The sequence below is a fragment of the Pygoscelis adeliae genome, unplaced genomic scaffold, assembly GCF_000699105.1.
Source record: "Pygoscelis adeliae isolate BGI_AS28 unplaced genomic scaffold, ASM69910v1 Scaffold178, whole genome shotgun sequence".
Lineage (NCBI taxonomy): Eukaryota > Metazoa > Chordata > Aves > Sphenisciformes > Spheniscidae > Pygoscelis > Pygoscelis adeliae.
In genome coordinates, this window is record NW_008825323.1 from 1,209,033 (window position 1) to 1,218,206 (window position 9,174).

The 9,174-nt window shown below is 40.1% G+C and overlaps 1 long non-coding RNA gene across 1 annotated transcript; it reads right to left on the reverse strand.

Moving 5' to 3' along the window:
• Positions 1-5,593: 5,593 nt before the first annotated feature.
• On the reverse strand, positions 5,594-9,174 carry LOC103922206. Its single transcript, XR_663870.1, has 2 exons — positions 9,091-9,174; positions 5,594-8,482 (listed from the first exon to the last, which is right to left on the reverse strand). It is a non-coding gene; the product is annotated as an uncharacterized LOC103922206 (long non-coding RNA).

Below are 9,174 nucleotides of genomic sequence, written 5' to 3' on the forward strand. Positions count from 1 at the left end.
TTACAACCCTTGCTGTTTGTAGCGATGTTGTTACTCTGCACTAAACTGTAAGATCTTCAGGGCAGAAGATCACCAAGCAGACAAATTCCTAGTGCAACTGGTGCTGTGCTTAATGGGATGCTATGGTAAAAGCTCTGCTCCAGAAACCCAAATGCCACTGTTTGTAAACTTAGTAAAGCTGGCAGCAGTGCTTGTATTGCGCATGTAATGGAGATGCCAGGAAATCAAAACTGAAAAGATGGGCTGAAATTATAATGGCTAAAAAGAAATTCTTGATTTTGGGTATGGTGTCTGTGACTTACAAACCCTTACATTTTCAAAGCTGGCAAAACCTTGTCTAAGATTACCTCTTATGAGTAGAGTGGATAAATTAGAATATCACTGGTTCCTCACACCTATGTATTGCCAGCTTAATAAGGACAATAATTGTTTATTTGTGAGGTGTACTTGAAGGCTTTATTATTAGCTGTATCTTCAGCTTTTAATTAATTTTAAAACTCCTCTGTTGCTATATGAAAGCCATTTGTGGGGCTATCTGCCAGCCATATCTTCCCTTTGAGTGAATATGTTTACTTTTCTATTCCTAATTTTATTAGTTCTTGAAACCACTCTACTGTTCCCTTGTCCCAAGCTGAATTTGAGGGCCCAGGAGATTACAAACCTCATCCCGGCTGTTCAAAATCAGATCAAATATCGGAACCTTCTGATGTAAAGCAAGAAGCTGCTTTGTCAATAAAATTAATCAAAAAAATTTTAAAGGAGTAGTTTTGCTTGGGCAGATTTCATGTAAGTTCAACTGTTGTTTGTTCATGTCACTCTTCCAGCAAATCATACGGCACAAAATCAGTGTGAAAATGTAAAGCCATATTAAAAACATACCGTGTCCTTGCCTGTTTGATGATTGGAAATGTACTCCTGTGTACGTCTGGATCAAACTGCTGGGAAATACCTTACTCTCTAGCTCTGGTACAGTCATGAAAGTGTTGGCCAAGGACCTCTCCTGAGTCCTTCTCCCTGTGTCAGGGTTCTTTTGTTTGTTTGTTTTTCCTGTGCTTTCCAATTTTAATTGCTGTTGAATGCCTCGTAACCTTCCCAGGGCACTGCTGGGCACATACAGGAACACACACAGACAAAGTCAGTTACTAAATTGGTGAGATTAGCCCGTCCAATAAAAGCTGAATCATTGGAGGAACCATGTACTGAAAATGGTTTTGCATAGCACAGCAAAAGCAAAGAGCAGGCTTATAACACCGTTGGTTTCTACTTTACTCTATAATTATGCAATGAAGCCTATTTTATTTTCATGGTAAATTTAGACACCTTTTTTCGTGCAGAAGGTTGTAGTCCCTCGCGGCACCTTCCCATGTGTTCCTCCTCTCAGCACAGCAAAGCACCGCTGCTCTGCCCCTGCCCTGGAGGCAGCTCCTGCCTGTACTTGTGCCGCGGAAGTCATCTGCTGCTTGTCCTCCAGCCCACCCTACACGGCCCAGGCTTACCGCACCTGCACACCACAGGCAGGTAGGAAGATAATAACTTTTATTGTCTTTACTTAGGAATATAGGAGAGGAGCAGAGAAGGGATATTCTGCCTGTATGTAGTACTCTGTAGGAGCATTAACTGACTTTGAGGTATGATTACACAAAGCAATGCGGTGTTCATGTATAAGCTAGTAGTAAAGTGATTTAACATCACACTAGAGTTGTCTCAGAGGACTAGATTGCTTTCTGACTAGCCTGGATATCCCTGTGCTGCACCAATGTGCGCAGTGCAAATATAACCTAACATGTTTTTACCAGCAAAACCCTTATGTAATATTTAGCTTCAAATAATGTTAAATTTAAAATAAAACCTAACGAGTGTTTTCTGACTGCTTTTCAATTGTATCTGTTTCTGTGCTTCCTAATTCCATTTGGAAGTGAGGGGACTTAAGAAGAATTAGTTTTGGATGAAATCTGGTTGAATTTTTAGACAGAAGAGGTACTGCTTAATCATTTCAGTAATACTTGCATTAATTATAAATAGTAACTTGAAACAGTGTTGGTTGAATTCTTAGACCTAGATTTTAAAAGTTAAATATTCATAATTCCTCCTTTGCCATATCTTTTTCCACCCTTATCTCCCTCCCTCTTTCCTAACAGATCTCCATTTTTTGTTTTCTTTGGCTATAGATGTCTGTTCTTAAACGGCAAGGTGTTACACTAGGCTTTAACAGCACTTGTTCTAAAGCTCATTCTGAGCTCTGCTATATAGCATCCTACTGTCTAGGATTTAACAGTAAGGATGCTTTTTTTTTTTTCCTGTCCCTGAGAATATTCTTTTTAGCAGAAGCATCCCATGTTTCTTTCATAGTGACATGATGGCAAATAGAGATGTTGACTGATGCAAAAATAAAATGAGATGCTGTAGTACTGAAGTAATTAAAATGACTGTTTCATTTCCATGTGTATTAGAAAGATGATTATAAAGACCCCTTACTCCTCTGAGATAGCTACCTCACAACGTAGCATCTGTTGTGAAATACAAGGTGTAGTTCAATATGACAAAAACAATGCAACACATTCATAGTTGCTGTAAATAAAAATTGTAAGTAACCGGTAAGAGACTGGAATCAGATTGCATGCACAGCAGTATGAAAAATAGAATTTTACATTTTAAAACTTAAATTCAAAGCGCCGAAGAATGAACCAAAGCTGATTTGAACCACTGATTGCTGTAGAGAAATCCTTTCTGCATGAGCAGAGCATAGGCTGAATATGAGATGAAGGCACAGCGAAAGAAAGGTGTGAGGCAGCCTGAAGGATGCTGTTACTTACGCAAAGATACTCTGTGTGACTAAAGCAGTCTCCTCAAACTCTGCGGCTTCCTTCCTCACCTGGTAAGCTGTAAGAAGGACAACTGCGTATACCCTCCACACAGAGGCTGGAGGGGTTACAAGCATGGTGGAAGGCAGTATCAGAATTCAAAATCATGTTGATAAATTGACGAGGTGGTCTGGAATCAGTGATAGGAAATGGAATGAAGGCAGGTTGACAGTGCTTTATTTCACAGGAGAAAACAGTGCAGAAATGCAAGATGGGAAGTAACTGGATAGCAAATATTATTACAGAACAGAACTTGGAGATTACAAGGGACCAGAAATACAAATCAGCAACATGATGTATTCGGAAGGGAGCAAACATGTAAGGCAAGGATGAACCTGTTCTGTTCTGCTTGGTGCTGGCGAAGCTTGAGTGGCATGCAGTTTTGCAGAGCATAGTTTAGGACAGGAATAAAGAAACTGGAAAGACATGGAGAGAAAAACAAAGGAATTAAATCTTTCCTTATATGTCATGTTTTTAAGCTTATGGTAGCTGACTGGTAACAGTTTTCTGCTATGTAAAAAGATGTTATACGGACACTGCATCCAAGAATAACAGCTTAGTTTGTAGAAAAGGGTAACTTGGACTGAATATGAAGAAAAGCGTAGGTCGATCAATAAGGCATTGTGGAATGACCTTTATGGCCGACGGTGAGCCACAGGGCTGCCCTTTCTCTGTTGGGTTTCTTATCTTGTGCTCCAGGCCCAGTGCTCCAGAGATGGCAGATTTCAGATATTGTGAAGTAGAAGAGGCCAATTCTCAGAGTGAGGAAGAAGAGAACAAAGGTGGGGGAACTCATGGCGAGGCACAGACAGAAGTCTGGGTATGTGTGAGGAGGCAGCAGCAGAGGATGTGGGACGAAGGAAAAAGTTGGTGTCAGGCCAGAAACATGAGGCAGTTGAGGGACCAGAAAGTGAAAAAGTGATGGAAAACAGGAAGAAGTGGGGGCAGGCAGACCTGGGAACCTCTAGTTTTAAGCAAACATTCTGCTTCTCTGCATGAAGGTGGTGCTAGGTGACCTCAAGATGGTCTTTCTCAGCCCTCTCTTTCTTACTTGTCTGCAAAGAAGTGCAATAAAGCACTTCTTCGATTTCTCATCTGCAAACCAAACCTGTCCCCTTATCTGCTGAATGCCAATGAAAAATGCTCATTCTTGTTGCTAGGACAATTTACTGTATCAAATCTGATGTCAAATATGATGATTTTCACAGTACATGTAACAAACTTCCTTCAACTTGTTGGCAAACCGATAATTGAGAAAGTAGTAGTGACAGTGATGGATTCTGCTGACGCCTTGCATTCCGAGTGCTCCTGCTGCAAACACCAGGGCAGAACAGGAGGTGAAATGATTGCAACTGGGGCACCAAAATCTTTTTGTAGTGTGCTGTGGTGACACAGTGCCGCTAACTCTTGATGTGCGTCTGAACTTACTACTGACCCCAGGTGACAGAGAAAGGCTTTGCACATCCTTCATTAGACCCAGAGTGGAAGTTGTGGGCTGCCACATTTTATAAACTCAGATCTGAGGTGTCTTACTTCCACTAGAAGTTACCTTGTTCCTAGACATGTAATGGGGAATCATTGATACACAGTTGTGCAGCACTTTGAAACGGTGACACACGATCAGTGGGGTTAGTCCCAATTGTTAGGTTGTATCATAAAAGACTCCTCCGCATCACCAAAAAGGACAGAGGAACAAGGCTGGGTGGAGGACCCCAATAACCTAATCTGAGAAGTGGAGCCTCCCAGCTGGCTGCTCCCAAGCTAATTTTTTTATTCTTTAGATAAAACCAACATTATCATATTTTTCAATTATTTGCATTTAATTGCCTTATTTCCCTCATAATTACTTACAATTCATTCATTTCCCTCATAAAGTCACCTTATTTCTACCTGTATTTGCCTTCAGATTCTGTCTTCAGCACCTCATAAAATTCAAAATTTAACAAGGTAGACTAACTTTGAAAATAAGATTGTGTTTGCACTAATGTGCAAAGAGGTTGTCTTGAAGACTGCACCTTGACCCTGGAACTCCTGGGAGGAAAACAAATGCATCCTATTAACTGAACAACCACATATCCCTGAAGTCCAGTTATCGGTTGTCTGGAAGGAAGGATATCCTCATCTTTAAATGAACAGCTGCACTTCACCTTCGTCATTTATTCTTGACTTTACACAGGCATGTTTCTTTTCTGCTGGTTTTCATGACCGCTGCTGCTTTTGTTATTCATAGACTAATTTCCACAAAACTTCTACAGTTTGTCGGTTAATAAGGAGTCTTATCTTCTGGCAGAAACTGGACAGCAAGTATGCTAGGCGTTCTTTCAAGCTCCAGCTGTGTGTTGAACAGAAGCTATGTGACCATTTTTGTTTCAAGTACAGTAAACAGCTGCCATTAGCTACTGTCTTGTGTGGAAATAATAGTCTAGGTCACCACAACCTGAAACTGACACCCAAATATATACTTTCATCCCATCCATGTTTTCTATGTACAAATTCCATTGCAAACCTAATTCTGATTTGTGTTAAAATGTAGGGTTTTTTCCAAGAAGTACCCACCCATGGTTTTATAAAAGCTTTGCAGCATCCATCTATGATATCTAAACATTTCTAATGCAGTCTCTTGCTCAGAAGCATGAAAAACACTGCTAGCAATTTCTAAAGATTTTACACTCCATTTAGAATGAAGAAGTGCTTCTCTTAAAAATACCTAGAAATTATGACTGGACTGCATAGGATTATAACATTTTTTATTACGATTATCTACGGTAAAAGTATTTTTTATGTGTAAACTGTTGTTTAACATCACAAAAGTCTTGACAGATTACAGAGCAAAACTTCCCATCTGATTTTTTTGCCAATCTACTGAAAACTGCATTAACATACATTTAGATTTTACAAATAAATCTACACAGTTCTAAATGCCCAAGATGTTGCAATATTTAAACTTACAATGTATGTTTTAAATATTTAATCCAAGTAGTGTTAAAGGGACACTGTCAAACTCTTACAACTAAAACTTGGTAATTCTTAACAAAAATAGTCAGAGCCAGTTCTTTATACTTAAGACATATCATTGACCTAGTAGTGAATTTCTTGTAATACAAAAATAATTTTAAGACCCTCAAAAACTACTTTTGACTGGATTATAGCAGCAGTTTATTAACATGCCCCATTTTGGGCTATGTTCATGTAAAGCTCACTTCTGAGCTAGGAAATTATTCCCTAGATTTTGGTCAAGGAAAAAAACCCTGGCAATTGCCGTTATCTGCGTATACTTAATGGACTTAAGCATGGCTTAATAGGGCATTTTGACAGTGATCTGGACATTTAGGGATCTTGTAGCTGATGCTGAGCAGAGATTTAAACACAAACGATGGAGGGCATCTTTCCTTTTGAATTGGCATGCCTGTGAGCCTTCTCTTAGGAGCTCAGGTTTTACAATACAGTAAAATCTGGCTACAGGGCTTCTAATATTGGATCAAATAAACAAACCGATAGTGGTGTAACACAAAATGCTAATTCAACGTGATCTCACTCTCCTAATGAACATTTGCAAAATTTCAGCAGCTGGCATACGTATTGTCAGGCTTTTGACAGAAGAGGTCTCTCTGTCCGCGTTATTGCGCAGGGTTATCACCAGTGCTCCTACAGCCTTCACAAAGCAAGACTACTACCGGGTTTATGCCACAGATGGCTAATTTGAAGGAATTTAGTCAATTACTGTTGGGTAACCGGTGACACCATGGCTTCATCTGGATAACTGGTGTAAGCTTCAGTGCTATGTATTTTTTCTGCCATTCTGACTTTCCGGGTTGCCACCTCAGATCGGTGATTGTCCACCATGAACCTTTGGCTATCAAGAACAGTGTCTGGACTGCTGCGTGAATAGCAGCATGTGTCAGCAGGCTAAAAAGGAAAACCACACTGTGGAGTTTGTTCTGGGCCTCTTCACTAAATGGTTTTTTTGCTTCCCGGGCTAACCTTTTGTATTTCTTCCTCTGGCTGAATGAGGCCAAGATAAAAACCTCTTAGCTTCATTTATGACAGAAGTCTACCCACTGATTAACCACTCCTCATGTAATACACTGATGTACCTGGATTTCTCCAGAAAAGAGACCATGATCCGAGTGATAACAGGTCTTTCAAGCGTTGCATTGCTACACCTGTCCTGCCCACTCACAATTTTGCTTCAGCTTGGAGATAGGCACGGCTAACAAGAACTAGGCACGTCACAAGCTATCAGTACAAATCCTGGTGAAGAATATATTCAAATAGTAAAGGCAGGAGTGCAGTGATCTGTGAAAGGAGAAAAGCATTATATAAGATACTCTCTTTCAAAATTTTTAGACAGAGATGCTTTTTACTTTGCAACTTTTTTTTTTCACCAGAATTTACACCGATTAAGAAGGCTATTGATTTCCATTCCCCCATGCCTTAGACAGAGCCCAAAGTTTGGGCTCCCTTTCTGTTGGCTATGATGAGAGGGGGAAAAAAAAGCTTCCCCATAAAGTGAAAGCCAAACAAATAAGGTTAAACTCCACTAAAATTTGGGAAAAACATTTGCACTGTTTTTAGGCAAGTATATATGGCTACATACAAAAATAACATCAGACAGTGTCCTTTTAAAAAAGTTAAATATGTATAGACTGTTAGAATAATTACACAAACTTTAACCATTTCAGCAGCTTTTAAACATCTCACATTCAATTTTCATAAGCAAGTTACAATGCCATTTAGCATTTCTCAATGTATTTAACTTTTTTTTGAACAGACTCAAATGCAATGCACTTTACTTTTCATGAAAAAAAAAATGCACTAAACACTTCATAAGCAAACAGTGTAACAGTTCAAGTTACATTCACTTTGTGATAACAAGTGTACTGGCTGTTTAATCCAGCACCTGCAGTAGGGCAAGGTAATGGTAATGCCTCCATCCTTCCCCTACCACAGAGCATTAACAACCGAATTACAATCCAGTCACATAAAAATACTCTTAAACACAAATAAAACCTTTAAGCTCGTCACAGTCCAGTTCTCTCAAATTTACAGAACAATGTACTCTGCAAGTAAATTTTTTTTTATGAGCTCATCAGAAAAAAAACAAACACATCAAGCAAGGGCTCAATCCGCTTTGTACAGACTAGTCTAGCACATTAATTCATTGGTTCACAAATTCTTTTAATTCCTAACTCGCACACCCGTAAGCAAAACAGCTCCCTAGCCAACAGTGAGAGTGCTCACTCTTGCTCCTCTGTCATGGTGCAGGTGTCCCCTTCACCACACCGGGAAGCATGAAAATCTCAACAGTCCATCAGCTGTTGGATCCGAATCAAAAGCTTTTTGGGTAAGCTGATGTATCTATATACCTTCCAGCTCGCAAGTTTGGTGTATAGCATTTCCATACCTTAGTGGATTCTAAAGAAACTGCCAGACAGCTGCTTTGCAAAGATGCAGGCGATGATGGGTGCAGCAGACAGTGAGCGGCAGGTGACAACGGCTGCAGAATGGCCCTTACCTCTTGCTGCCCACTGAGTCCTGCGTAGGTGCTGTTCTTGCTTGGACCTAATGGCGCTGCTCCCAGCGCACACCAGGTCTTGGCACGAGCTGTGTTAGGCCAAAACCTGAGCAGGAGTTGAGTAAATAGTCACAAACCTAGTGCTACATCAACGAGGTTTCAGGCATGAATGTAAAAACCTCTCATTTTGGAATATATGCATCTGTCAGAATCACAACAAAAATAAAACAATATATTTCAATCACAATACATGTGCAAACGTGCCCTGAAAAAATAGAAAGAAAAATGGTAGCTTTGGCTAAAGCTACTAGCTTACACATTTTTTATAAAAATAGGAATGAAGTAGGCAAAAATAGGGAGAATTTTTGCAGCTCATCTGTATCAATTTGCCAGCTCTTTACTAATGCATACTGCTTTTGCTTTTATCAACACTTCCACAAGCTGTTTGGTTTTTCAACAGGGAATACATCACACAAAATGCAGTCACTAGGAAGTGACTATCGAATTTGTAATGCGAAGCGCTATGCTTGCAATGGATCTCATGGCACAAGTAGAAACCTTGTGACAAACTCCAGCTTGTGAAATGTAGTTGGAAGCTAAACGATACAGCCTTTCTGCCCCAAATATGTTGAAGTGCCCAGGCAGTACCTTCTCCACGAGACCTCTGTCCACTAACTCCATGAGGCGCTGGCAGCTTGAAACGTAGTCACTTACTCTGCTGTAGGGAAGCCAGTCAATCATGGATCCGTCGTACACCACGTCTCCGCTGAACAAAATCTTCCGGTCTTTGTCGTGTAA